The sequence below is a fragment of the Macaca thibetana genome, chromosome 3 (genome assembly GCF_024542745.1).
Source record: "Macaca thibetana thibetana isolate TM-01 chromosome 3, ASM2454274v1, whole genome shotgun sequence".
NCBI lineage: Eukaryota > Metazoa > Chordata > Mammalia > Primates > Cercopithecidae > Macaca > Macaca thibetana.
In genome coordinates, this window is record NC_065580.1 from 69,974,409 (window position 1) to 69,993,497 (window position 19,089).

The 19,089-nt window shown below is 38.0% G+C and overlaps 1 protein-coding gene across 3 annotated transcripts in view; it reads left to right on the forward strand.

The window, feature by feature from the left end:
* The window catches only part of CDK14 (cyclin dependent kinase 14), a 798,330-nt gene that overhangs the window by 95,103 nt on the left and 684,138 nt on the right, over nt 1-19,089 (forward strand). For all 3 annotated transcript variants that reach the window (XM_050782870.1, XM_050782869.1, XM_050782873.1), the window contains exon 3: nt 23-86. The gene's annotated coding sequence lies outside the window, so the exon portion shown is untranslated. The remainder of the gene's footprint in view (nt 1-22; nt 87-19,089) is intronic.

Below are 19,089 nucleotides of genomic sequence, written 5' to 3' on the forward strand. Positions count from 1 at the left end.
ATAAATTTATTTTCTCTTATAGTATATGCTGAATAGATAATTGAAAATAGATCTTCCAGAAAGAGCAGAAGGAAGTTTCTTCAATGGTAAGGTTTCAAATTATATTGCATGAATTTTCTGCATGCCATTTTCTCCCTTCTATTAAACAACTTTCAGGAATATCATTAGAATTATTAAGAAAGAGAATGGGAATCAAATCTGCAAAATGTAGGCAGATTTTCAGTGCCCGAAACATGAAGTAGAAGGCAGCAGAAGGCCAGGCACAGTGGCTGATCTCTGTAATCCCAGCACTCTGGGAGGCGGAGGAGGGAGGATCTCTTGAGGCCAGGAGTTCGAGACTAGCCAGGACAATATAGCGAGATTCCATGTCTACAGAAAAATTTAAAAGTAAGCCAGTGTGGTGCCTCACACCTGTAGTCCTAACTACTTGGTAGACCAAGGTGAGATCATTTAAGCTAACTTCAAGACCAGCCTGGGCAATACAGCAAGACCCCATCACTACAAAAAATAAAAAAAAATTAGCTGGGCATGGTTGCATGTGTCTGTAGTCCCAGCTCCCCAGGAGGCTGAGGTGGGAGGATTGCTTGAGCTCAAGAGTTGGAGGTTGTAGTGAGTTATGATTGCGTCGCTGCATTTCAGCCTGGGTGACAAAGAGACCCCCATCAACCCCTCCCCGCCCAACCCCTGCTATGAAAAGGGAAGGCAGCAGAAAGTGGAGATATAACAGGTCAGACTGCCTTTGTTGAAATCTGGTCTTTCCGTTTACTAAGTATGCCACGTTAGACAACTAACTTAATCTGTTTGTGCCTTAGTTCCTAATTTGTTAATATTACCTAAAAACAGTGACTAAATTACTGTTTTGGTAACTTTGAGGACAAAATGAGATTTTATAGCTCAAATTTCTAGAACTACCCTGACACTCAGTAAGTCCTTAATAAGCGTCAATTGTTACTACTGTAATCACAGAATCTCAACACTGAAGGCACCTAAAGTTCATCCTACCCAACACCGCTTCCAGTGCTGGAATCCTCTTATCAACATCTATGTCATGTCAAATGATGGACAGCTAGGGACTATCCTTTGGATTACAACATAGTTACAAATTTGGCTTTGTGTGTGTATGTATGTGTGTGCACATTTGCCTTTCAGCAAGGTTAAACATACAGGCATACTTTCATTGCCACCTCCTACTTCCATCTGCACAGAAAGGACGTCCCTAGCTAGAGGCACATTCCATAATTCTATGGCTTTTGAAGGAGTCAGTGCAGGTTAATAGGAGAGAGAGGGAAGAGAATGCAAGTCCTTCCAGAAGCCTACAGAGCCTCCTGGAGAATCTCTAGGGAAGAGACAATATGTATCAGTTTTAAAGTTTAGTAGAGTGACCATGTATCTTCCAAACTGGGCCCATTTTAAGAGTGAAAGGGCCACTGTTAAGAATTATGCTAGGAGAGCAGGTGAAAACCAAGGCTGCCCTGGGCAAACAACAGCAAGAAATGATGGTTAACACCCAATGTTGCAAGGGAAATGTGCACATTTATTTGTTGTTGTTGGGATTGGGCATTTATACAAACTTTTTATAAGACAGTCTCTCAGTATCTATTAAAATTTGGGGTTGGGGGGAGTACTCTTTGACCTGGTAATTCCATTATTAGAGGTTTTCCCCACTGACATAAATGATCCTTTTAGTGTGATGCTGAATTCAGTTTGCTGGTATTTTGTGAAGAATTTTGCACTTGTATTCATTAGGGATATTAGCCCACAATTTTCTTTTCTCATAGTGTCTTTGTCTGGCTTGGGTTTCAGGATAGTACTGGCCCCATTAAATGCATTGAGAAGGATTCCCTTTTCAATTTTTCAGAAGAGTTGAGAAGGATTGGTATTAGTTATTTAAATGGTAGAATTCAGCAGTGAAGCCATGAGATTGTGGGGTTTTCTTTTATGGGAGACCATTTATTACTGATTCAATCTTGTTACTCATTATTTGTCTGTTCAGATTTTCTATTTCTTAATAATTCAATCTAGGTGTGTTGTATTTGTCTAGGAATGTATTCATTTCTTCTAGGCTATCCCATTTGTTGGTGTATGATTCTTCATAGTATCTCGTAATCTTTCATATTTCTGTGGTATCAGTTGTAATGTCTTGTCTTTCATTTCTGATTTTATTTAAGTCTCTCTCTTCTTTTGTAGTTTATCTAAAGGGCTGGCCATTTTGTTTATCTTTTCAAAACACCAACCATCAGTTTTGTTAATTTTTTAATTTTAATTTTAATTTTTTAACTATTCTTACTATAATAGTATAATTTTCAGTTTTGTTGATTCTTTCTATTGTTTTTCTAGTGTCTATCTTATTTCTGCCCTTATCTTTATTATTTCCTTCCTTTTATTAACTTTGGGCATAGTTTGTTCTTTTTCTAGTTCTTTGATGTGTAACGTAAGGTTATTAATTTGAGATCTTTCTTTTTTTATGTAAGCATGATTGTTATTAACTTCCCTCTAAGAATTACTTTTGCTGCATCCCATAAATTTTGGTATGTTGTGTTTTTATTTTCATTTGTCTCAATATACTTTTTGCTTTCCATTTGTTGTTGTTGTTGTTGTTGTTGTTGTTTTTGACACCTTGGTTATTCAGAGAATGTTGTTTAATTTCCATGTTTTGTGAATTTTCCAAATTTCTTCTTGTTAATTGATTTCTAGTTTCATACCATCATGGTGAGAAAAGATACTTGATATGATTTAAATCTTCTTACATTTGTAAAAACTTGTTTTGTGGCCTAACATATGGTCTATCTTAGATAGTGTTCCATGTGTGCTGAAGAAGAATGTCAGTCAGGTGCAGTGGCTCATATCTGTAATCCCAATACTTTGTGATGTCAAGGCAGGAGGATTGCTTAAGGCCAGGAGTTTGAAACCAGCCTGGTCAACAGAGCAAGATCTCATCTCTACAAAATAAAAGTTAAAAAGTTAGCTAGCCTACTAGGAAGGGTGAGGCAGGAGGATCCCTTGAGCCCAAGAGGTTGAGGTTGCAGTGAGCCATGATCCTACTGCTGTACTGTAGCCTAAGTGACAGAGCAAGACCCTGTTAAAAAAAAGAAGAGGAAAAAGAAGAAAGAAGAAGAAGAAGAAAAAAGGAGAAGAAGGAGGAGGAGGAGGAGGAGGAGGAGGAGGAGAAGAAGAAGAAGAAGAAGAAGAAGAAGAAGAAGAAGGAGGAGGAGGAGGAGGAGGAGGAGGAGGAGGAGGAGGAGGAGGAGGAAGAAGAAGAAGAAGAAGAAGAATTCTGCTGCCACTGAATAGAACCCTATGGATATGTCTGTTATGTCCATTTGTCCAAAGTGTAGTTCAAGTCTTATGTCTCCTTGTTGATTTTTTTGTCTAGATGTTATGTCCATTGTTGACAGTGGGTTATTGAAGTCCCCTAGTATTACTGCATTATTGCCTATCTCTTCCTTCAGATCTATTAATATTTACTTTATATATTTAGGTGCTCCAATGTTGAGTGCATGTATATTTATAATTGTTATATCCTCTTGATGAATGAACCCCTTTATTACTATATTAGAACCATAAAATAGTAGCAGTAGGTTCTTACCTATCAATAATCATCTTGAATATAAATAGGCTAAATTCTCCAATGAATAAAAAGGGGCTGCATGGATTAAAAAATAAGACCCAACTATATACTGCCTGTAGGAGACTCTCTTCATCATTTTTAAGGACACACATAAACTGAAAGTGAAGAGATGGAAGAAGATACTCCATACAAATGGAAACCAAAATAGAGCAGGGGTAGCTATATTCATATCAAACAAAATAGACTTTAAGTCCAAAACTATAAAAAGAGACAAAGAATGTCATTATATAATGAAAACTACACCAATACAGTTTATTGTGAAAGCCTTTTTTACACCAGTGATATAAGATGATACTTTTTTCATAAATTTCCATTCACATTTGAGTATATTTTTGTGCATCTGTTCACTGCTATTGGTCTATCCAGATAATAGTTTCCTAATACCATAATGTTTTAATTATGGAGGATATATAAGCTATTTTAATATCTGGTAATGGTATTTAACTTCTCTCCACCTCATATTACTCTTTCTGTTTCCTTTTTAAATTTTTAAAAAAAATTTCATTTCTTTGAGACAGGGTCTCGCTCTGTCAGCCAGGCTGGGGTGCAGTGGCATGATCATGGCTCACTGTAGCCTCTACCTCCTGGGCTCAATTGATCCTCTGGCCTAAGCCTCTCAAGCAGCCAAGCCTACAGATGTTCACTACCATGCCTGGCTAATTTTTGTGATTTTTGTAGAGATGGGATTTCACTATTTTGCCCAGGCTGGTCTCGAACCCCTGGGCTCAAGCAATCCACTCACCTCAGCCTTCCAAAGTGCTGGGATTACAGGCATGAGCCACTGCACATGACCCTTTTTAACAATTTTTAAGTTTAAGCAGAATAAAGATGAGTTATTTATTTTAACTTGTGCCAATGCTAGGAATTTCACAAAATTAAACATTTAGCTGTGGAAAAGATAATGAGTCTAGAGCTTGCAGAGGTGCTGCATGCAATGGAAATTCATGGATTTACTATAGTTTTGTTTGCTTTGTTTCATCTTAGTTTCCTTTCTCCTCTTTCTTTCTCTGTTAATTTTTTCTCTTCTTATGTGTCCTTGTTTTCCAACTTTTGTACCAGAACATTTCATTTTGAATCAAGATGCTATTGTATGGGGACAGTGTAACTGCAGAACAGCATTCACTCTACAGTTGGCCATATAATAATCATATAAAGACTTTTAAATGCATAATGTAAAAAGGTACAATTTTAAATGCTTTTTGATCAGTGTTCTTTTTTAAATTTTATTATTTTTATTTTTATTTTTTTGAGACAGAGTCTTGCTCTGTTGCCAGAGCCACTGTGCCTGGCCAGTGTTCTTTTAAAAATAAAACTGTAAAACATTAAAAACAGTTAGTCCTCACTGGGTTCAGTAGCTCAGGCCTATAATCCCAGCACTTTGGAAGGCCAAGGGGGGCAGATCACTTGAGATCAGGAGTTCAAGACTAGCCTGGGCAACATGGTGAAACCCCATCTCTACTAAAAGTCAAAAAATTAGCCAGACTTGGTGGCGTGCGCCTGTAGTCCCAGCTACTCAGAGGCTGAGGTGGGAGGATCACCTGACCTGGGGAGTTCAAGCTAAGATTGTGCCTCTGCACTCTAGCCTGGGCGACAGAGGGAGACTCTGTCTCAAAAACAAACAAGCAAAACAAACAATTCATCCTGATAATCCAAAACTACCTTCTATAAGGGAATACTTTGAAAGGTTAAAATATTACTGCCTGTGTGTTGACCTTTATGGTGTCAATTCCTATGTTGCCTTTATTGTTAACAGATGAAATATAAGACATTGCACATTGACTGTATTTCAAATTGAAAGCTTGAGATAACCTTATTACTATTGTGCATTTATCTAATTTTAGGATGGATGGATAGATAAATGAAGAGATAGATAGACATAGGCATACATATATGTATATAAGACAGTACAAAAAAAAAGTGTGAAAGACTGGAAATACTTTTTCTTCACAAAAAATCATTAGGAAGCCAAAGAGCTCTAATATCATTATAATAAAGACTGTTTAATAGAAAAAAAAAATAAGGCATTGAAACACACTAGCACAAATTATAAATTTAAATAATAGATGGTTAACTCTATTGTGAGAAAAGGAATTGATTTGGGAACGTGAGGAAAGAAGACAGTGAGGAGGAAGGAATAAAGAGCTAGAAAGACTGGGATTGGGGGAGAATGGGATGAGAGAAAGAATTTGAAGAGAACAGCTGTCTTAAGTTGGGAACCCTGAGGACTAGGCTCCAAGGCAGAGACTTGCCTGCAGGAGTTAATTGGGGAATTCCTTCAGGAGTAACACATGTAAGGGACAGAGAGAAGCAGACTTGGGTAGAAGGAACAGTTAAAGTATCATGTAGTCACAAGGGAGGCCTCAGTCAATCTTATGGGGCACTCTGGAACTGGGATCACCTTTTAGAGTTGTCCCAAATTATGGCCCAATATCAACCAACATTAGATGTGGGATGTCCTCCAAAAGGAGATTTAACCTCAAGTGAGGTGGCTGGCTGCACTGGCTAGGGCAATTCCCAAAGAGGGCATTCACCACAACCTCTGTCATTGATTTAGGGGAATATTGAGAGTAATGATTCTGGGAAGATAGGGTGTTGAAATGTTCATTTATTCATTAAGAGCATACTCCTCCTTTACCTCATTAGCATTTTCTTTAGACCCTAAGTAAACACTTAAATTTATTTCAATTATGTATTTTCATTGTTTTTGAATTGACTTTACTTTGGATTGACCCAAAGCAGAGACGGGCCACATATGACCACTTTTAAATTCAGGTTAAGTGAATTTTGGAATGAAATTAACTGTGATAGTAACTGAAAAAGGAAAGATATATAAACATAATATTTACTAGAAAAAGGAGATACAGGCAGGGTTGGTTCCAGAATGCCACAATAAAGCAAATATCACAATAAAACAAGTCACACATTTTTTTTTCCAGTGCATATAAAAATTTTGTTTACACTATACTCTAGTCTATTAAGTGTACAATAGTATTATGTCTAAAAAACAATGTACTTACCTTTATTAAAATACATGGCTAGACATAGTAGTTTACACCTGTAATCCCAGAACTTTTGGAAGTGAGGCAGAAGGGTCACTTGAGGCCAGGAGTTTGAGACCAGCCTGTGCAACATAGCGAGACCTCATTTCTACAGAAACATTTAAAAAATTAGCCAGACATGGTGGTGTGCACCTGTGGTACTTGCTACTTGGGAGGCCAGGGTGAGAGGATCACTTGAGTCCAGGAGTTTGAGGCTGCATGAGCTCTGATCCTCCACAGCACTACAGCCTGGGTATCAGAGTGAGACCTTGTCTCAAGAAACCCCCACAAAACTTTATTGTTAAAAACTGCTAACAATCATCTGAACATTCAGAAAGTCACAACATTTTTTCTAGTGAGGGTCTTCCCTTGGTCTTGATGGTTGCTGCCTGATCAGGGTGGTGGTTGCTGAAGTTTGGGTTTGCTGTGGCAATGAGGTTTGCCACATGATTCATTCTTCCTTTCATGAAAGATTTCTTTGCAGTGTGTGATGCCGTTTGATAGCATTTTACCCACAGTAAAACTTCTTTCAAGATTGTAATCAATTCAAACCATGATATTGGTTTATCAGTTACATTTATGTAATATTCTAAACCCTTTGTAGTCATTTCAACAATGTTCACGGCATCTTCACCAGAAGTAGATTACATTTCAAGAAACTACTTTCTTTGCTCATCCGTAACAAGCTCCTCATCCATTCAAGTTTTATCATGTGATTGCAGCAATTCTATCACATCTTCAGGCTCCACTTTAAATTCTAATATCTTGCTATTTCCACAACATCTGCAGTGACTTCTTCCACTGAAGTCCTTCTCTCCAAGTGATCCTCCCACCTCAAATGATCCTCAAGTGATCCTCCCACCACAGCTTCCCAAGTAGCTGGGATTACAGGCATGTGCCACCACATCAGTCTTCACAGAAGTCTTGAACCTTTTCAAAGTCATCCATTAGAGTTGGAATAAACTTCTTCCAAACTCCTATTAATGTTGACATTTTGACATCCTCCCATGAATCATGAATGTTTTTAATGGCATCTATAATGGTGGATTCTTTCCAGAAGGTTTTCAATTAATTTTACCCAGATCCATCAGAGGAATCACTATTTATGACAACTATAACCTTAAGAAATGTGTTTCTTAAATAAGACTTGAAAGTGAAAATGACTTCTTCATCCATGGGCTGCAGAATGGATGTTGTCTTAGCAGACATGAAAACATTATTAATCTCTGTGTACATCTCCATCAGAACTCTTGAGTGACCAGGCACATTGTCAATGAGCATTAACATTTTGAAAGGAATCTTTTTTCTGAGTAGTAAGTCTCAACAGTGGGCTTAATATATTCAGTAAGCCATTCTATAAACAGATGTGCTGTCATCTAGGCTTTGGCATTCCATTTACAGAGTGCGGGCAAGTAGATTTAGCATAATTCTTAAGTGTCCTTAGATTTTTGGAATAGCAAGTGAGCATTGGCTTCAACGTAAAGTCACCAGTTCCATTAACCCCTAACAAGAAAATCAGCCTGTCCTTTTGAAGTTTTGAAGCCAGGCATTGACTTTTTCCTCTCTGGCCATGAAAGTCCTGGATGGCATCTCTTTCCAACAGAAGGGTGATTTGTCTATATTGGGAATCTATTTTTTAGTGTAGCCACCTTCACCAATGATCTTAGGTAGATCTTCTGGATAACTTGCTATGGCTTCTACATTAGCACTTGCTGCTTCACCTTGCCCTTTTATGTTATGGAGATGGCTTCTTTCCTTCAACTGCATGAACCAGTCTCTGCTAGATTCCAACGTTTCTTCTGCACCTTCCTTGCCTCTCTCAGGCTTCATAGAATTAAAGAGAGTTAGGGCCTTGCTCTGTATTAGACTTTGACTTAATGGAATTTTGTGGCTGGTTTGATCTTCCATCCAAACTATTAAAACTTTTTTCATATCAGCAATAAGGCTGTTTTTCTCTTTCATCATTTTTGGGTTCACTGGAGTAGCAGTTTTAATTTCCTTCAAGGATTTTTTCCTTTGCATGTACAATTTGGCTGTTTGGCACCAGAGACCCAGTTTTCAGCCTCTCTTTGCTTTTGGCATGCCTTCCTCACTAAGTTTAATCATTTCTCACTTTTGATTGAAAGTGAGAGATGTGCAACTCTTCCTTTCACTTGAACACTTAGAGGTCATTGTCAGATTATTAACTGGCCTCATTTCAATGTTGTTGTGTCTCACTGAACAGGGAGGCCTGAGAAGAGAAAGATGGGGGAACAGCCAGTCAGTGCAGCAGTCAGAACACATACAACATGTAGTGATTAAGTCCACTGTCTCCTATGGGTGTGGCACCCCCATGACAATTACAATAGTAACATCAAAGATCACCATCATGGATCATCATAACAGATATAATAAGAATGAACAACTTTGAAATATCGTGAGGATTACCGAAATGTGATACAGAGACACAAAGTGAGCACATACTATTGGAAAAATGGTGCCAACACATTTGCCTGACACCAAGCTGCCATAAACCTTAAATTTGTAAAAAGCACAGTATTTGTGAGGTACGTTAAAATGAAGTGCAATAAAACAAGATAGGCCTGCCTATAATTGAAAAATGGGATGGTTTGGTGAAGTAGAAAAAAAGCACATCTGCTGGGCACAGTGGCTCACACCTGTAATACCAACACTTTGGGAGGCTGAGGCAGGTGGATCACGAGGTCAGGAGTTCAAGAGCAACTGGCTAAGATGGTGAAACCCTATCTCTACTAAAAATACAAAATAGTTAGCTAGGCGTGGTGGCCGGCACCTGTAATCTCTGCTATTTAGGAGGCTGAGGCAGATAATTGCTTGAACCTGGGAACTGGAGGTTGCAGTGAGCCCAGATCGCACCACTGCACTCCAGCCCGGGCAACAGAATGAGACTCCATCTCGGGGGGCGGGGGGCAGGGAGAAGCACGTCTAATGGGACAGAGTGGGATAGAGTAGAAGGTTATATCAGAGAGTATAATTTTCACCTAGAACAGTAAGAGATAACTTTAAATCAAGGATTGGCAAATTTTCTTTATAAAGGTCCAGGTAGTAAGTATTTTAGGCTTTTGGGGCCTTATCATACCTGTTACAACAACTTTGCTGTTGTGGTGTGAAAACAGCTTTAGACCATATATAAATGAATGTATGTGGCTGTGTTTTGATGAAGTTTTATTTACAAAAACATGCAGAGAGCCAGATTTGGTCTGGGAGTCACAGTTTGTGGACCTGTTAGTTTAGATAATCAGAAAGATCACTGAATGACTTGGAAGGGTCTACCTAACTTGTTTCACTGACTTGCAACAGATTTTCAAAAGATATCAAATAAAACAGCCAAAAGAAGATATAAAGGGAAAGCTAGAATAAAGTAGCCCTATGAAACCCACAACCCCATCACTTTTGTCTGATGGCTGATTATGTGTGCAGTCTTCTTTTTCATGATTTATCAATCTTGTCATGCTTGACATTTATATTCTTACTTCAGAAATACTCAGGGTTGGTTGGTTGGTTGGTAGAAGCAACAATTAATCCAACCAACATAAGCCACACCAATAAACCCCAACTGGTTTTGCCAAACACATCACAAGACTTGGCTAATCTCATGCTAGCAGCAACCCAAAAGGAATAGATTTGACTTCTGAAACACATGTGGCAGGGAGAGGGGTCTCTCCAGTTAATTTGTGTGTTTTTGACAAATCTTTTACACTCTATACTTCATTATGCACCTATTCAATAAGAACACATTTGATAGTTTTCTAGTTTTGAAATCTATGTGATAACTTCTAACCACATTTGAAAAGGGTATTCAATGCCTTTTCAGAAAAAGGCAATAATATTTTCTACATCCAACTTGCTGCCCAGCCAAATCCACAAAGAGGGATGTTAGTAGGGAAGCTTTTGTTGGACTGCAGGTGAGATTAAATGATTCTTAACCATCATGATTGTACAACCAATAGGAATTTACTCTGACATTTTGTTTACTTTTACAATCTGGATGCCCAAATAATTAAAAAGGTAGAATTAAAGAGAAGACTTTATGTCTGTTGGCTGTCTTTTGGTAAACATATGCTGTTAAATTACGTATTAGGCAGGCCAGAGCCTAATGAGTAAATTGTGACTGAAAATCATAGACAAAGACTTAACCTACTGTTTCCTTCTAGTAGGGAAGAGTGTCAGTTAAGAGTGAGTATGAGTGGCAGAATGACAATAGCTTTGTTAACCAGACTGTAGATTAGATGATTGTTGCCTGAAATGTCAGTTCCTGGTTGGCTGTAAGAAAATGCCTGTTTCTCATTTCACTCACCAGCTTTTCTCCCTTCATTTAAATGGTAATTACACACTTATAACGCACTGCAAGTATCTGTAGTTTTACTGAGTCCTCTGGGAGCTCTAGAAACCCTAGCACTTTCATAATGAGGGATACTTTTTTGGAGTTATTTTTTTGCTTGGGAAGATTTTGGTTCTATTACATTTTTTTCTATTTTCACTTGCACTTTTTTTTCACTGAAAGCCAATAAATTTTTTTCCAATTAAATAGGGAGCACTGGTAAAATGGAATAATGACATTCAAGTCATGTAATTTTCAATTATATTTGTATCGTAAGTATTTTAATTACCTTGGTAGTTACTGCATACATGCCAGTTTGGTATTGAGTGCTATTTTCTCATAAATAAGTCAGATTAATTTCCATTAATTCTTCCCCCATTTTTTCCCCTTTAAAAACTGTATTTTTAAGCTGGGCATGGAGACTCACACCTGTGATCCCAGCACTTTGGGAGGCCGATGAGGGAGGATTACTTGAGCTCAGAGGTTCAAAACCAGTCTGAGCAACATAATGAGACCCTGTCTCTACTAAAAATTTTTTTTAACTAGCCGGATGTGGTAGCATGCCCTATAGTCCTAGCTACTGGGGAGGCTGAGGCAGAAGGATGGCTTGAGCCAGAGAGATGAAGGCTGCAGTGAGCTATGATTATGCCACTGCACTCTAGCCTCAGTGACAGAGTGAGACCCTGTCTCGAAAAAAAATTATTTTCTTATTTTATTTTAAAATCTGATGGGTAATTCTAATCCTTCATCTTTCCTTTTTCCTTCTGCTTTGTGTGCATTGCATTAAGTTCAAGATTCATTTTGGTATTCTGTTTCAGTAACTACTTATTTCTCTTGGTGTGGTGTTTTATCCTGATTTTCTAGAAGTTTCAGTCAAAACTTAATGGTCTGGTGAAATTAACAATGATCAGTACTAAATATGGATCCCTCGATATATTCCTGACCTATTGTTTGTATAAACAATTTTTATTCTTTCAATATCAAGATCACTTTGATGTAAAACTTCATCAAATTCTTAGGAGGACCAGCACTTTTTTTTTTTTTTTTTTTTTTTGCGAAGTTAGTTATAATAATTAGGCAGTCCATGTATAAAGACAAAAGGTGATCAAAATACAGTATAGGGATAACTTTTTTTCTGTAAGAGTATGTAGTGATGATTTCTGTGAAAAGCTATCTAAATAAAATAAAACCACATAAATGAAACCCTGATAATAGTAAAGGCAATACATTTTTCTCAAGGGACTTCTAAAATGTGACAAGAGCATTTTTGAGGAGTAGGGGTGGAGTGGGCAGGAGGCTTCTGGAGTTAGGCTCAAAGTTGCATCTGGAGTTTACTAGCTGTAAAACCTAAGGTAAATTGTTTAATGTCTCTGAGACTTGATTTCCTCGTCTGGAATATAGGAAAAATAATAACTGTTTTTCAAGGAAGCTTAGGAATAATTTAGGAAAAACTCCTAGAATATAATACATAATCACTAAATGGTGACTCTTGGCTCTTGGGCAAGGGAAGGAGCCAGGTAAGATAGGGCCATGAAGTAGAAGGAGCTCAATCTCAGGGCCAGAAATATCTTGGATTCTCATCTCTGCCCCAACAGTTTTTCACTGTTTAACACTAAGCAAATTATTTAAATTACTTAAGTATTCCTGTATAAAAGGAAACAATGCTACAAAAGTTCTGTGAGATGTAATTTTAAATACTATGTATAAAGCACTTTTTATAGTACCTGACACATAGTAGATGCTCAATAAATGGTTATATTATCACCTATTATGGGCCTATTATGTCACTGTAATTCTAGAGGCACTGTGAGAACATAAAGAGGAACTTTACAGGGTACCATAAGGCACTTGAGATCTTTCAAGGAAGACAAGCCCTTCAGATAAGTATACGTTTAGATACTATAAAGTATCCGACTGGGCGCAATAGCTCACACCTGTAATCCCAGTACTGTAGGAGGCTGAGGCAGGTGGATAGCCTGAGCTCAGGAGTTCAAGATCAGCCTGGACAACATGGTGAAACCCTGTCTCTATCAAAAAATAAAAAAAAATAAAATAAATTAGCCAGGCATGGTGGTGGCACATGCCTGTAGTCCCAGTGACTCGGGAGGCTGAGGTGGGACGACTGCTTCAGCACAAGAAGCAGAGATTGCAGTGAGCTGAGATTGTGCCACTGCCTCCAGTCTGGGCAACTGTGAAAACTTGTCTCAAAAAAAAAAAAAAAAAAAAGAAGAAAAGAAAAAATATTTCTACAGTAAGTTCCATGTTAGGCACCTAAGAGTTGAGTTAAAACCTAAAGAACTCATGTAGTACATGGAGATCAAGTAAGGCTTATTGGAGGTATCATGGTCTCCCAGCTGAGCCTCAGGAATGGACATTTATCAACGGGCAGATTGGAGCTGCTAGGGGAGGAAATTTTCAGGGAGGACATTTTCAGGGGAGGAAGCAGAATAAACGATAGACATGCAGGTGAAAAAGCACAGATTATACCTGAGCAATAGTAAATAAATTCTACTATTTCCTCACAGTATAAGGAACAGGTAAGGTGAGAACATAACAGCTGACACTTATTGGGCATTTATAATATTCTGGGCACCGTTCTAAGGACTTTACATGTGTTAACTCATTGAAACCTTACAACAATCCCTTGAGGTAAATCCTAATATTAGCCATACTTTAAGACAAGGAAACTAAGCCTTTATATTGCCTTTATGTGAGATAGACAATGGTGCCATTGACTTTGAGCCTGTAGAAGCCCTGGGCTGAAACGTAGTGTGGTGAATGGTATGTAGACTATGCTTCCACACTCACTCGTCCCTCAGCCAGACTTGTGCCGGGACCCTCAGCCTAGACAGGTGTGCGCAGTGGCCCTGCTCAACGTCGCACAGGTGAGGTTAGCAATCTGACTTCAGAGGCTGAGCTTTCAATCATGACACTTGGGCCTTATTTGTGGGGAACCTTGAAATCTCCACATAGGGATGTGGACTTTATTTTAAAGGTGACATGGAAATATAGCCTTTATTTTGAAGGAATGTGAAGCCTTTTGTTTGTTTGTTTTTGTTTTTGTTTGTTTTTTTGTTTGTTTGTTTTTTTGTTTGTTTGTTTTTGGAGGGGCGGACAAGAGCATAATCACATTTTTAAGGAAACATACCTTGATGGTGTTATTGAGGGGATGGGGAGGTGGGTTGGGTGAGTGATTTAAAGAAGGAAAGATTCAGGCAGGAAAACCAGTCAGGAGGAAAGCTAGGCATTAAAGTGAGCACAGATGAAAGCCCAAACAAGGGTGGTAACACTGAAAACTGGGAAGAAGTGACAGACTTGAATGACATTCAAGTTAGAATTGGCAAGTCCTAGTGATCATTTAGAAGTAGAGAGTGAAAAAGAGTACCTGGAAGAGACCCCAAAGTCTCCACTGTGGGTGGCTGGAAGATAGGGATGCTATTAATATAAAGGAGGAAAACAGGAGGAAGGGCAAGAAAGTTTTGGCAAGAAGGATGAAGTCTGCATGTTGAATTTGTAGTGATAGCAAGACATGTATGTAGTAACTCCAACCAGAAGTTGGAATTGTGATTCTGGAGCTGGGGATATTTGGGCTGGAGACCTAGTGAGGAAACAGTCTGCAAACATGAAGCCAGGGGTGTGGTTGAGAGTGACTTTGGAGTGGACCCTTCAAGATAGCCTTAATATAAAGTGTGGATAGAAGTTGTGATTTCCCCCAAGAAGCTGGAGGTGGGGACTCACAGGGCAAGTGGGCTAGGACACACAGTGCTGAGGTGCCATATAAGGGTGGTCAGGAGCACCAAATGCAAGTGCAAACAAACGTTGTTCATATGCATAACCTATTAACATTTGTAAAGTATAGTAATGCTTTTAAAATCTTAGGATGTTTCAAGGTACTAAGAAGCACTTTACTAAATAATAGGTCCTATGGTAGCTGAAAATAGATGGTAGCTTTTCAAAGTGCCTTGAATTGCAGGATGCATTTTATATACTACGAGAAGAATCATATACCATAAATGTTTTCTTTTACAAGATGGTGGCTACCTGGAACATCATGTGGAGACGTCATCTGAGCAATGAATGCCCAGGCTCAGTGGGAAGGAGCACTGGGATCTGTAGGAATATCTGTCCTGGGTGGAAGGGTGGGGACCACTGTGCCTAAATTGACTTTCCCTCAATTAAATGCTTTCCAAGGTACTGTTAAAATTAAATTTCTATGATTGTCAGTGCCTCGTTTATCACACATATTTACATATTATCTGAAAAGGAAAAACAAAAGAAAAAAGTGCAAATTAACTCCTTATAATTTTGTGGTAGCACAGCTCTGCAGTAGCCTAGATTTATAAAATGCTAAATGTCAGGCTCTCTAGAGTGAATGAATGAAAAAAAATGATGTACCTTCAATAGGATAAATAAGGGAGAATCATGCATACACCTTTAACTCAGCCCTTTCCTAATACGAGCTTTATTTGTGTGTGTGTGTGCGCGCACGTGCATGCATGCGTGTGTGTCTGTCTGTGTCTGTGTGTGTGTCTTTAGTTGTTTGGGACTTTGGATAAATATTCTAATGGAAGTATGGTAGGAATGTGTGAAGAAAATTGAAGGTAATTGCTTCTTAATGAAAGAGGAAAAAACGTTATTTAAGTTTCTCCAGTTCAAGAACTTTTATTATAGAAAGCCACAGGCAGGCAATGTAAAAAAGCAAATGCTGTGTGGAATTATTCACCAAGGAGATGGTAACCGTATCAATAAAGTTTTGGAGGAAACTTTCCACTGTTCTATGTAAATAACTGTGTAGCAGCTTTTGTTTTATGGGTACTCATTATCATAGAAATTTATTGTTTTTAGTCTTGAAAAATGTGGTGCTTAAAAACTTGGAAAATACCACTGTAATTAAACATCTATTGGAGTTAACTTTGGAATACCATAATTTTGTTTTGCAGACATTGGAGCTGTAATCTTTTGTATTTCTTCTATTCACTCTGTTGTGAGTACTTACACCAGTTATCATCTCTGTGACAATACAAGCCCCTTGAGGGCAAGGACACTATTTTTTTTTTTTTAATCACTGTGCCATTGGCACCACCTGGTATAGTGTCTGGCCTCTCTTTAGTCTCCTCTAACTTTTCTTCTTCTTGTCCACTGACATTTTCAAGAGTCAACTTTCATAACCCCTCTTATGAAAGTGTAAGATATAGTGCCTGCCATCAAAAAGCTTAAAATCTAGTTGCTGAGAGGATAGCCACCAGAAACAGATAAAAAAGAAGTATTACTAATAACTTAGATAACAGATATTCTGTAATTTTCACAGTAATTTTTAAATCTTGATTGCATCTTCATTCCTTTTTCAGTCACGGCTAAATTCCTTAGTGATATAGGAAAGGACATTCACAATTTGGGCTCAAGAGATAGGACAATGGATAATGACCCTGCCATTACTATTTTCTGTGCAGTTAATATCTCTTTTTTCTGTACGGTTGGTCTCACCATTTTCTTTCTGATGAGAGGCTCTTGCACCAATTCTAGGTATTTATTTATAATGTAGTTAAAACTCTCAACTTTTTTTCAAAGCTTATTTCCACTGCCATCTCCAAACAATTTTTGCTGGCTTTCCTTAAGCAAATGTTGTCTCTTTCCTCTTAAATTTCCAGCTCACTTTATTTTTCCCTCTCTCCTCATACTCATCTTAAGAGGGAAATTGTGTTTTACTCAATAGAGTATAGAATCCCAGCTCTATCGCTTACTGTTTGTGATATCTTGGGCATATTATTAACCTCTCTATATCTCGGTTTCTTCATCTGTAAAATAGGGATTAAAAATAATTGGTTGTTAACATGGTTGTGGTGATACAGTGAGATAACATATTGCTACGGATCACTGTGCTCCTTCCACTCAGCCTGGGCATCGTTCAGAATACTTCTCTATATGATACTTTGCACACAATAAACACTCAGTAAACAGCAGCTGCAATAGCAGCAGCACCTTATAGTTCTTAACATACGGTCGTTATACATGTTGACTTGAATGGTAATGATAACATTGAGTAACTGATAAGATTATTTTTCTCTGGATCAGATAAGAATAAAGGGACTCAGAAAAAGATAACTCCAAGTAGAATGGAGTTGATTAAATAAACATTTATTGAGCTTTTGCCTTGTGCCAGGCATTGGGAATATAAGTTGTACAACACAGGCAATGCTCTCTGCCCTTGTGGAGCTTATATTCCCAGGTAGATACAAAAAAAAAAAAAAGTGAAGCGCAAAGCCAATAATTTAAAATTGTAGCACTACTGGGAAGAAAAGAAGGGACTAAAATTAGGGGAAATAAGGGTGGAGAATGTACTTGTGATAAATAGGAAAGTCCTATGTATTGAAGGAGTAGGGTTTCAGCAAAGACAAAAATAGAATAAGGAGTCAGCTAGAAATCGAGTGGGAGAAGATATGAACTGGGTGGAGACTCTAAGCTGAGACAGAGCTTGGGGTGTTAGAGAAACTGGAAGTTCTTTGTGGCTATAGAAATATGCAGGGATAAGATTATGTCAGGATTTATTGGCCATTTTAAAGAGTTGGGGTTGCAATAGACTGACTGAGAGGTGTGATGTTCAGCTGAGCTTAAGATTATAAAAATGTAGAGAAATATTTGGAAGTAGACATTTGAGATGGAAGAGCAAAGACATGGGGTTGTGACTAATAATGGTGTCAAGGAAGACAAGAAATTGTTGAAGTGGAGGAGTTGTACTGGGGAATAAGAGAAACAGTTGTCTTTTGGACGATATTATTCTACAGAACAGCTGCTGCTTTACAGTAACAGACTTTGACAGAACTTTTTTCTTAGCAGATGAAAAGTTGAACTGATGTGGTGACCTTTTGGAATAGATGGTTTCTTTACTGCCAAGTTGAACCCTTTCTGGGAATATTTGTGCTGAGTGAGCTTTCTAACCTTAGTGCAGGGTGAGTCAAAGAGATCCTTCATGAACATTCCCTTTCATGTTGGCAGAAGGAAATAACTCATTTATGTTAGTTTGGGTAATTGAAGAAGCTTTTCATTTCCAGTTAACTCTGGTGTATGTGACTAATTTAAGTTGATAATCATTACCCATGTACAGCTTTTCAAGGGATGAATCAGGAGTTGGAAAACATTGCATTTCTCTAAAAATTGGTGTAATGGCCTTGAACTTAAGCTTTCTAGTCTGAATGTGAAACTTGAGAGTTAGCATTGTATTATATTTCCAATAATGAATGTGTCTTTTTTCTTTCAGGCTTCCTTCAGGATTTTAAGCATCCTTACAGCCTCTTTGAGAATGATTGAACTTCCAAATTTCCTAGTCAAAATTTTAAATTCTATTAAACATTTTTTTGAGTATTTCGTTACTTTTACATTATGACTTGCACAGTAATTTGAAATCATAAGGGTTGAAAAATATCTTCAAATAAGATTTTACAGTTAAAATTTTTTTGACTTTTCAAATATTCTTCCTAGCTCATTTCACAATCTTCAAATGTAGATTCTCTTTGAACATAAAATGGTATAAATATAGAATGTTCAGGCATCTGACATATAAATTTACATATGGTTTGAAGATTGGAGGTACACCCTGTAATAGTGTCTGACATTGTTATTTTCTCATCAGTGTTACCAGACAGTAAATAAATACTTCAATTCTGCCGGGGGAGGTGGCTCACACCTGTAATCCCAGCACTTTGGGAGGCTGAGGTGGGCAGATCAGATGGTCAGGAGTTTGAAACCAGCCTGGCCAACATTGTGAAACCCCGTCTCTACTAAAAATATAAAAATTAGCTGGGCGTGGTGGCACATGCGTGTAATCCCAGCTACTCGGGAAGCTGAGGCAGGAGAATTGCTTAAACCTGGAAGGCGGAGGTTGCAGTGAGCCAAGACTGTACCACTGCACTCCAGCCTGGGTGACAGAGCAAGACTCCATCTCGGAAAAAAAAAAATCAGTTCTAATTTTGTTTACATGTATTATTACACAAAATGGTCCACTATTCAAAAGCCTCCCATTTGAGATGATGATTGATATTATTAGAATGTTTTGATGAAATCTTGATTGAATTGATAATACGTTTTTA